The sequence below is a fragment of the Chionomys nivalis genome, chromosome X (assembly GCF_950005125.1).
Source record: "Chionomys nivalis chromosome X, mChiNiv1.1, whole genome shotgun sequence".
In the NCBI taxonomy this organism is placed as follows: Eukaryota; Metazoa; Chordata; class Mammalia; order Rodentia; family Cricetidae; genus Chionomys; species Chionomys nivalis.
Window position 1 is genome coordinate 111,224,267 of NC_080112.1, and position 8,810 is coordinate 111,233,076.

Sequence of the window (8,810 nt, forward strand, 5' to 3'; positions counted from 1 at the left end):
GCTTTAAAGATTAATGCATACTGTATTATAATTTAGAACATTATTTCTCTTGTTATTATGTTTGATTACATTCACTACATTTACATTGTGCATTAATACATATATATATAACACAAATTTTATCTTTTCTAGAATTTTTGCATATAAAATTCAATGATAGTTCAGCTAATCACAATGTTGTGCAATCATCACTAATAAACATTTCTAAAATATTTTATTTCTTATATTTTTGGTTGTGGGCCTAGTGGACATCAGTTGTAAAGTAAAGGACAATCATGCTACAGTCCACAGCCCCACAGAGTTTAGGTAGCAAGGAGGGCCCAAAGAGGGACTCATGCATTTTCCTGGGAAAATGAAATAGAAGTTATCTCTAGGTAAATCGGGGGCAGGTAAGGATGGGAACATAAGGTAACAGGTTGGGGGTGGGATAGAGTAGGAGAGTAATGAAAGAAATGCCTTGATGGGTTGCATTTCACAGTCAGATAGAAACCTTGTACAATGGAAACTACCATGAATCTACAAGGATGATACCAGATAAGACTCCTAGCAATAAAGAATAGGGTTCTTGAATTGATCTTCTCCAGTAATAAGATTGTCATCAGAGAACCTTCATCTGGTAACTGATGGAAGATGATTTATAGATACACAGCCAAGTACTGAGTTGAGTGCCAGAATCCTGTTGAAAAGAAGTAGGAAAGATTATAGAAGCTAGGGGGTCAAAGTCATTACATGGGACTCCGTAGTGACAACTAAGCTGGGCTCATAGGGGTTCACAGACTGGATGTACAGCTAAGGAGCCAGAATGGGTACTGACCTAGGCCCTCTACATATGTGTAACTGTTGTATAGCTTGGTCTACTTGTGGGACTCCTAGTATGGGTAACTGGCCTGTACCTGATATTTTAGCAGGCTTTTGGGAACCTGTTCCTCATGCTAGGTTGCCTTAAGAAGCCTTAATAGGAAGCAAGTAGCTTAGTCCTACCTCAATTTTTGATATTCCATGTTTTGTTTTGACACCCTTTTGAGGCCTGATCCTTGCTGAACAGAAATAAAGTAGGGGTATGCTGAACAGAAAGAAAGTAGGGGGAGGCGAAACTGCTTTCTCGATGTAAAATAAATGAGTAGTTAATAAAAATATTTTATCTCCAGTGATACACTGGAATATACATATTTATCAACAAGGCTATAACCATATAAAGTTTAAAAAAACTAATAGCATAAAACTCCTAAAACATTAAGATTTCCTAAATGATAGAGATTTCGGAAGAAACCAGATTCTCTACCATTCATTTATTTGTTTGTTTGTTTATTTATTTTGTCTTTTACCCTGGTTTCTGACCCAGAGCTCTTAAATCCTTTGGAATTTCCTGCCTAATGGTATTATTTTGTTCTAATACAGCGTTCCTGGTTGGAAGCTGTGGTCATCAGAAAGACAAAGCCATAATCAAAGATATGAATGCTTTTAGTCCTGCCTCCCACTCCTCTGGGGATGGAAGAAGAGAAGGGGACCAGGCTCATCATTACTTATTCCTTTATGATGAATTTTCTTATAAAAATCCCCGAGGTATGAGCTTTAGGGGTTTTCTAAGTTGATTAATAGAACCAGGTAAAAATCCTCACAGGGACTAATGTTCTGCCTTCAACTCATTCAAGCATTGCTCAATGTAGTCCTCTGTCTGGATATTCCTCTGTATCCTTTGTAATATTTATAAAATGTCTGTCAACATTTTTGTTTCCTTAAGTTCTAAGAAATAGAACGACAAGTGACGAATCCTGAGGAGGATATTATTGAACTTGAATTTATAGTTACTTAGATAAGTGTGCTGGTGATATCCAGACTCCTGGGGACTTGTAAAGATAGGAGTAGTTCTGTGGGAATGACTCCTTATATTGAAAGCCTGTACTATATTTTTCTAGAAAGTGTGAGGAATAATTACTAATTAGTAAAGCTAGAGATTTAGCTGTTGTTGGGAAAGTCATCTTACACCTGACAACAAAATTGTTCTAGAAGAATTGAGTTACCTCATTGAACAAGTGTTATGGCCAGATCATGGAGCATCCCCAAAACTAACTAGGAGACTGAGTCCTGTATGCAAAAGCAAAGAGCCTTTATTCTTATACAAGTTTGCAAACTCAGACTCTCAAGTGTCAAATGTATGGGGGTGGTTTTGAGCATCTCTGGGGAAGGGTCATCATTTGGCAGGCTTTCTTGGAGGTGGAGTCTGGACTGAGGCAACTCTGATGGGAGGGGCCTGGGATGGAACTTTCCACCCAAACATTCTAGACTCTTTGGATATATGGATGCCAGCGGCTAGGGTGACATTTCCAACCAAACATCCTCCATATGGCCTGGGCCCCATTATGTGTAGCTAGGCTGCCCTGGGTTCCACATGTGTGGCCAGGCTGCCCTGGGCCCCACATTCTTACACAAGTTTGAAACTCAGATTCTCCATGTGTCCAACATATTGGAGTGTGGGGACACTCCTAGACAAATGTCAGCAAATCAGGAGTCCTAAATCTTATAAATCTTTCACCCCTACATTTGCTACTATAAAAACCCAATCCCAACTGAGCTTGGTGCTCTCTGATCACTCCAATATGGTGGACACATGGATATTTTTAGTTTTCAAATTTGTGTAAGATTAAATACTCTTTGATTTTACATATACGAGTCAGTCTCCTAGATGGTTTTTTGGGGGGGACTCCATGATCTGAGCATAACACATACACAATAAAACAGCAAAAACAGATGATTTACTTACACATTAGAGCAAAATATGAAGTTTATTGTGAAGACATTTTCTGTGCCACCATTACCCCAAAATACAAGCAACCACTGATTATTGTCAGCTTCTATGAACTAGTCCAACATATATACTTCAAAGAATGTAATATAATACATGATTTGTGTGTAATTTTACATATTCATCTAAATATCTCAATTATCCTGGAGGCTGTAGTTTGTATCATTGTTATAATGCGTAATTAAAATGCTACACTACATGTACATATACCTTGATTAACTAATTTATTGATTAAAAATGTTTTGGTCAATTCTCCATTTTTATTATTTTAAATATTTTATGAATGTTTTTCATCAACTTTTTTGCTAAAACATCAGCTGTCAATCCTTTTCCACATACAACTAGGCTAAATGAGGTTTTTAGTTTAAACAGCAAATACCATATTTCTCCTGTTCCATGTCTTTTACCTATTGCTGATTTCTCATATTTTATTTGTCTTTTTCTATTCACTTGCAAGTGGTTATTTTATATTCAAGATAGTATAGAATTATAAGATACATTTTGTACATGCTTTTCTTCTTTCATAATTTGTAATTTTACTATCATAATATAATTTATTAATGTTCAGAATTTTTATTTTCAGAGGTGAGAGACACAGATTACTTAGTAACAGCTTATGCTCTTCATGCATCAGAACCTGAGGTCATAGCCTACAACCCACATAAAAAACATTTGATGTTTTTCTGCATATATCTAAAACCTTACTATAACATATGAACAACATGTTTTATAAGAAAAAAATTAAATGAAGTAAAAAGAAAACTTTTAATTCCTTAAATGTTGGTGTACAAAGGTATGCTATATTTTTATAATATCTCTTATTTTTATAAAGTTGTTAGTAATCATTTAAATTTATTTCATAGCAAAGAAAATGTTCTTTTGCTTAGTAACTTCATCTACATTCCTATCTTTTGATATCTGACACAGAGAAAGACCAGGAGACCCTGCTCATTCTTGGAAAGTACTGTAACTCTGACCATTTCAAATTTCCTTTTGCTTTTTCTAGTAATTTCAATCCTTATTGCCATTGATTTTTCTACCTTATTTGTACTTCCTTTATATATTTTCTAATATTTATTGTTCTTTCATTTTATTAGTCTTGAAAACAGTTTGCTTTCTTTTTTGTGTATAAAATTAGTTTCTTGATTTATACATTGTGGTAAGGAGGGCCCACTTGTTCGTTCTTGCCGCCCAGCTTGCTTAGCCCTGAAATAACCACACAGAAACTGTATTAATTAAATTACTGCTTGGCCCATTAGCTTTAGCCTCATATTTGCTAACTCTCACATTTTGATTTAACCCATTTTCTATTAATCTGTATATTGCCACATGGCAGTAGCTTACAATGAAAGATTCTAACCAGCATCCATCTCAGGTGGAGTATGCATGGTGTCTCTCTGACTCTGCTTTCTTCCTCCCAGAATTTAGTTTTGTCTTCTCCACATACCTAAGTTCTGCCCTATCAGGCCAAAGCAGTTTCTTTATTCATTAACCAATGAAAGCAATACACAAACAGAAAGGTCTCCTACATCATTTCACCTTTTCTGTTTAAACAAAAATGAAGGCTTTAACTTTAACATAGTAAAATTACATAAAAAAAATAATTATCAAGCAAAAATTACAATTACAATATTTATATCTACATTATCTTTTATCATAACTACAGAAAACTATAACTACTTATTCTTCAGCTCCATCAAAGACTCCAGAAGGTTATACTATTACCTAAGTAAACAGGAAGTGTATTGTAAGCAACTTCCAAATTTCTAGAATAGACAGAGACATCTCACTGCCTGAACAGTCACCCAAAGTTCTTCTATACCATTGGGGCATTCATATTCAGCCTACAGGCTCATAGTATCCAACAGACTTCTCTATGAAGCAGGAAATTTCAAAGACAGTTCAGTCATTTTCTTCTGTATCATGCAGAATGACTCACAGACTCTTTCATGAAGCAGGAATCCCAAAGGTTCATCTCACCTTTAGACAAGTTCAGCTGTCATTTCTCTGCAGGTCATGCATATCCAGTGAAACAGTCCAGACAAGAGCAGTTTCTTGCCCAAAGGGCTAACCAAATCCATAAGGAGCCTCTTCGATGCCCATCATCCTTTTGAAGTAGCTTGGTGCTGCCAGGAGCAGATGTGTCTCACTGTCATGAAAAGTTCTAAGTTCTTAAAACATTTTAAATGCCATATTCTGAGGGTAACTGAAAGATTTTAAGAATACCTAACTGAAATATATCTCTATACATCTAGAAAATCTAACTAACATGACTACAATCCTGACTATTATAGATGATTATACATTAACCTGTATTTCTTAATTATACATTACATTTTTAAAATGAACTACACAATCACAACACCTCAATCAAGAGCAGAAATATACATATAACAAGATTGGCCTTAATTTTATATAAATAAACCAACATCCATACCAATGAAAATTATTCATACCTATATCATATCCCCCTTTAATTGTAAATAAATATTTATATATAATATTTGGGAGTATGGGCACAGTTCTGCCCATACTTCTTCATTCTGACTGGGGTCACTGTTAATCTGGTCATTCATGGTGTATCCTGTATGCTAGGTTCGTCTTAGTCCGCAGTTTGGTGAAGGAATTTTTTGAGGGTGTTCACAGCAATCTTTCAGGTGGGCATGGTCTATCATACCATATTGGTCTAGAAGCAATCCACAGAATCTCATCTTCTATGAAAACAAAAGAAGAACCTCTTTTCCAAAACAACTTATCCTTAGACCCAAATTTTGAAGTCATGATACCTTTATAATATACATGCTGGTTTAGCTTAGTAACCAATGTAATGAAATATCTCTCTGTACTTAGCTCCTTTACAGTAAAAAAATTTAAAGACAACACAATAATATACATAATCAAGACTCTGTTTTTATAGTCCATCTTTACATAGCTTGATTTTACTCTATTACTTTTTAATACTTATTTTATTATTTTTACTCCTTTAATCTATGACTGTCTATACTCTGTCTCTTTAAAGACTTTACCTTTTTTAAGGCATTAACTTTATTTTATGACTCTCTTATTCTCTCTTCCAAGCATACACACATTTATCCAACAGTACAATCTATTTATAGATCTTTTATGTCTGAATCTGTCCTACTGTATATTTGTAATTCTTTACTGTCTAGGAATACTTCTTAAAATGCTAAGTGCTTTTTAAAATGTTAAGCTATGTCATTGCTCAGATCAGTGCCTGCTTGACCCACCTAGTCCAGCATGGCAGAGCCATTGGTGCCTCTGAACCATGCTGAGCCATGTGCACTGTCCCACTTCCAGACACACAGAGAATCCACATTGCCATCAAGCAAGGCTTTGCCCTTCACTCAAAAACCCCATCCAAATGCTTGGTCTCCCAAAAGAGCCAGAGGTCGTGCTACTGGCAATTTAAAACTGCCACTTATTTCCTGCAGTGGCTGCTGAGTCAGGAAAATCTCTCTTAAAGGAGCTCTGGCACACTGCCAGCAAAGAGCAAAAAGCTGTGTTAAACTCTCTCTTTCTCTTCTTTTTTCTAAAATTCTTTTTTGCAAGTCCTCTCAGGTTTTATGTGGATTTAGTTGATAACGTTGAAGCACCAATTGCTTCAGAGAGAGAGCCACCATAGAGCTGCCAGAGTCAGACATGCAGAATCTTTTCTGGTAAGCAACTACCACATGGTGATATACATATTAATAGAAATGGGTTAAATCAAAATGTGAGAGTTAGCCAATGAGAGGCTTAAGATAATGGGTCAAGCAGTGATTTAATTAATATAATTTCTGTGTGGTTATTTCAGGGCTAAGCTAGCTGAGTAGCTGCAACAAACAAGCAGCCCCCCCCGCAATAATACATATTAAAGAAAGAGATTTTAAAAAATAGTTTCTTTTATGTTTTTTGAGATTATAATAAAATGGCATCATTTTTACCTTTTCTTTTGACCCTCTAAACACTGGCATATACCCCATGTTTCCTTTCTTTTTCTCTTTTAAATTCATGGTCACTTTATTCACTGTTACTACATGCATTTGTATATATGTATATACATATATATGAATATTTACATATTAGATATGAATACTTATTAAACACTCATATCATAAATCAGTTTTATGCACTTAAAATCAACTTATTTATTTATAAAAATGTTTGTTAAATAAATTTTTAAAGATATTTTCAATAAAAAATTTTGTACAATAGAATTTCATTCAGCTAAGAAGAAAACAGAATAGAAATTTTAAGTAAAATTGATAGAAATGGTAAAAATAATATTAATTCAGTAACTTGCAGTTAAAAATAGGAACAGCCCTTGATTTTAAACTATGAAACCACAGTTTCTAGTAATTTGGAAGAGATGGCTATCTATTGTTTCAAAATTTGAAGTTAGCAAATTTGGATCTATGGTTATTATCTTAGATGAAATAATAACTATGTCTACATGGGAGTCAAAATAAAAGCTAATAAACAGTACAATAAAATGGGTATCAGGTAAATGGAACATTTATTTACATCAGGCAAAAATAAACTGGTCTTTTTCTGAGACATTATAAAATATAAAGATATAAAATCATTAAGGGAAACCAAATTATATACATTTTAATGTATGTGTAATTTAACCCTGTTCTATATATTTTTTCAAAAAGTTTATTATTTTATTTATAAAACTTGAAATATTCTACTAAATTACCTATCATAATAACAATGCCAGAAAAAGATAACCTGACCTTCATACTAAGACATGATCATGACCCTGATATGCATTTTTAAAAATCCAGAAATTATTTTGATGTTCAATTTGATTAAACATCACTGAAAACAATTGTTCTTTCTCTCTCTCTCTCTCTCTATATATATATATATATATAATTATATATATATAAATAATATATATTATTCATATGTATTTCATATATAGTATAGGCTCACTATACTTCAGCTGTCTATCAAATATAAATACTACTATCAGAATTTTTCTATGTAAGTGCTTCAACTCATTAAAAGTTCATACATTTCTCTGTCCTCGTTTCTGTTTCTACTTATTTATTTAAAAAAATGTAATAAGTTTATTATACTCCTTTGTTATATAAAGCTTCCAAACAATACCTTTTTGTCTAATACTTCTTTGAAATCTCACACAGTGTTTATCTTTAAAGTAAGGACTTAGAGATTTTTGTCTTGTCAGAAAGCACATTTTGCTTTTCTTACTAGAGAACAAATGTTAGTTCATTATTTGTATTGCTTTATTTTCCAGTAAGCTAAATACTTTACTCCAACTTCCACACAAACTTTCATATATTATGGCTTGGTATCTATTTTTCCTTGCTTTGATGTTTTCAGTACAGCTATCGCTTCTACCCATGTATGTCTCCCATCCTGTCTTCCCTTCTTCCCTCCTTTCTTACTACCTTCCCTTCTTTTCTTCTCTTTTGTAGTGCTTAGAATCAAATCAGAAGCTTTGCATGTTTTACATAACCAGGATTCTATTGCTCATTTAAGAACCAGTTGAAATTTTCTTTTGATTAAAGATGTGACAGATACAAAAAAAAAAATAGCATTGGTTTTGGTTTTTCTCAACATCAGCAAGCTTACTAAGTGAACTATATTGTATAAATCCATGCTATCCTATTGCTGTTCATGATACTTTACTTACTTTCTATAGTATGATCATGAATATCTGTCCTAGAATTTTTCTGATCTTACATTAATACTAACTTGTTTAATTAAAACTGATTTTATGTTTTCCTAAAAGTTACCCTTTTGACACTATCATTTTATTTTTTTTTAAATTATCAAACATAATAATGGCTTTCATTATGGCATATTAACACCTATTTTTGTGCTGATCCTCTTCGTCCAGATCCTACACTGTCCTCTGACTCATTTCTTGGTCATACTTTTATCACTGTGCATAGTCTCTCACATAGTCACAATTATTGTATTATAATCCTTCCCTCAAGGCTGGTCAATGATTACATCTTTTATTCCTCTCTAA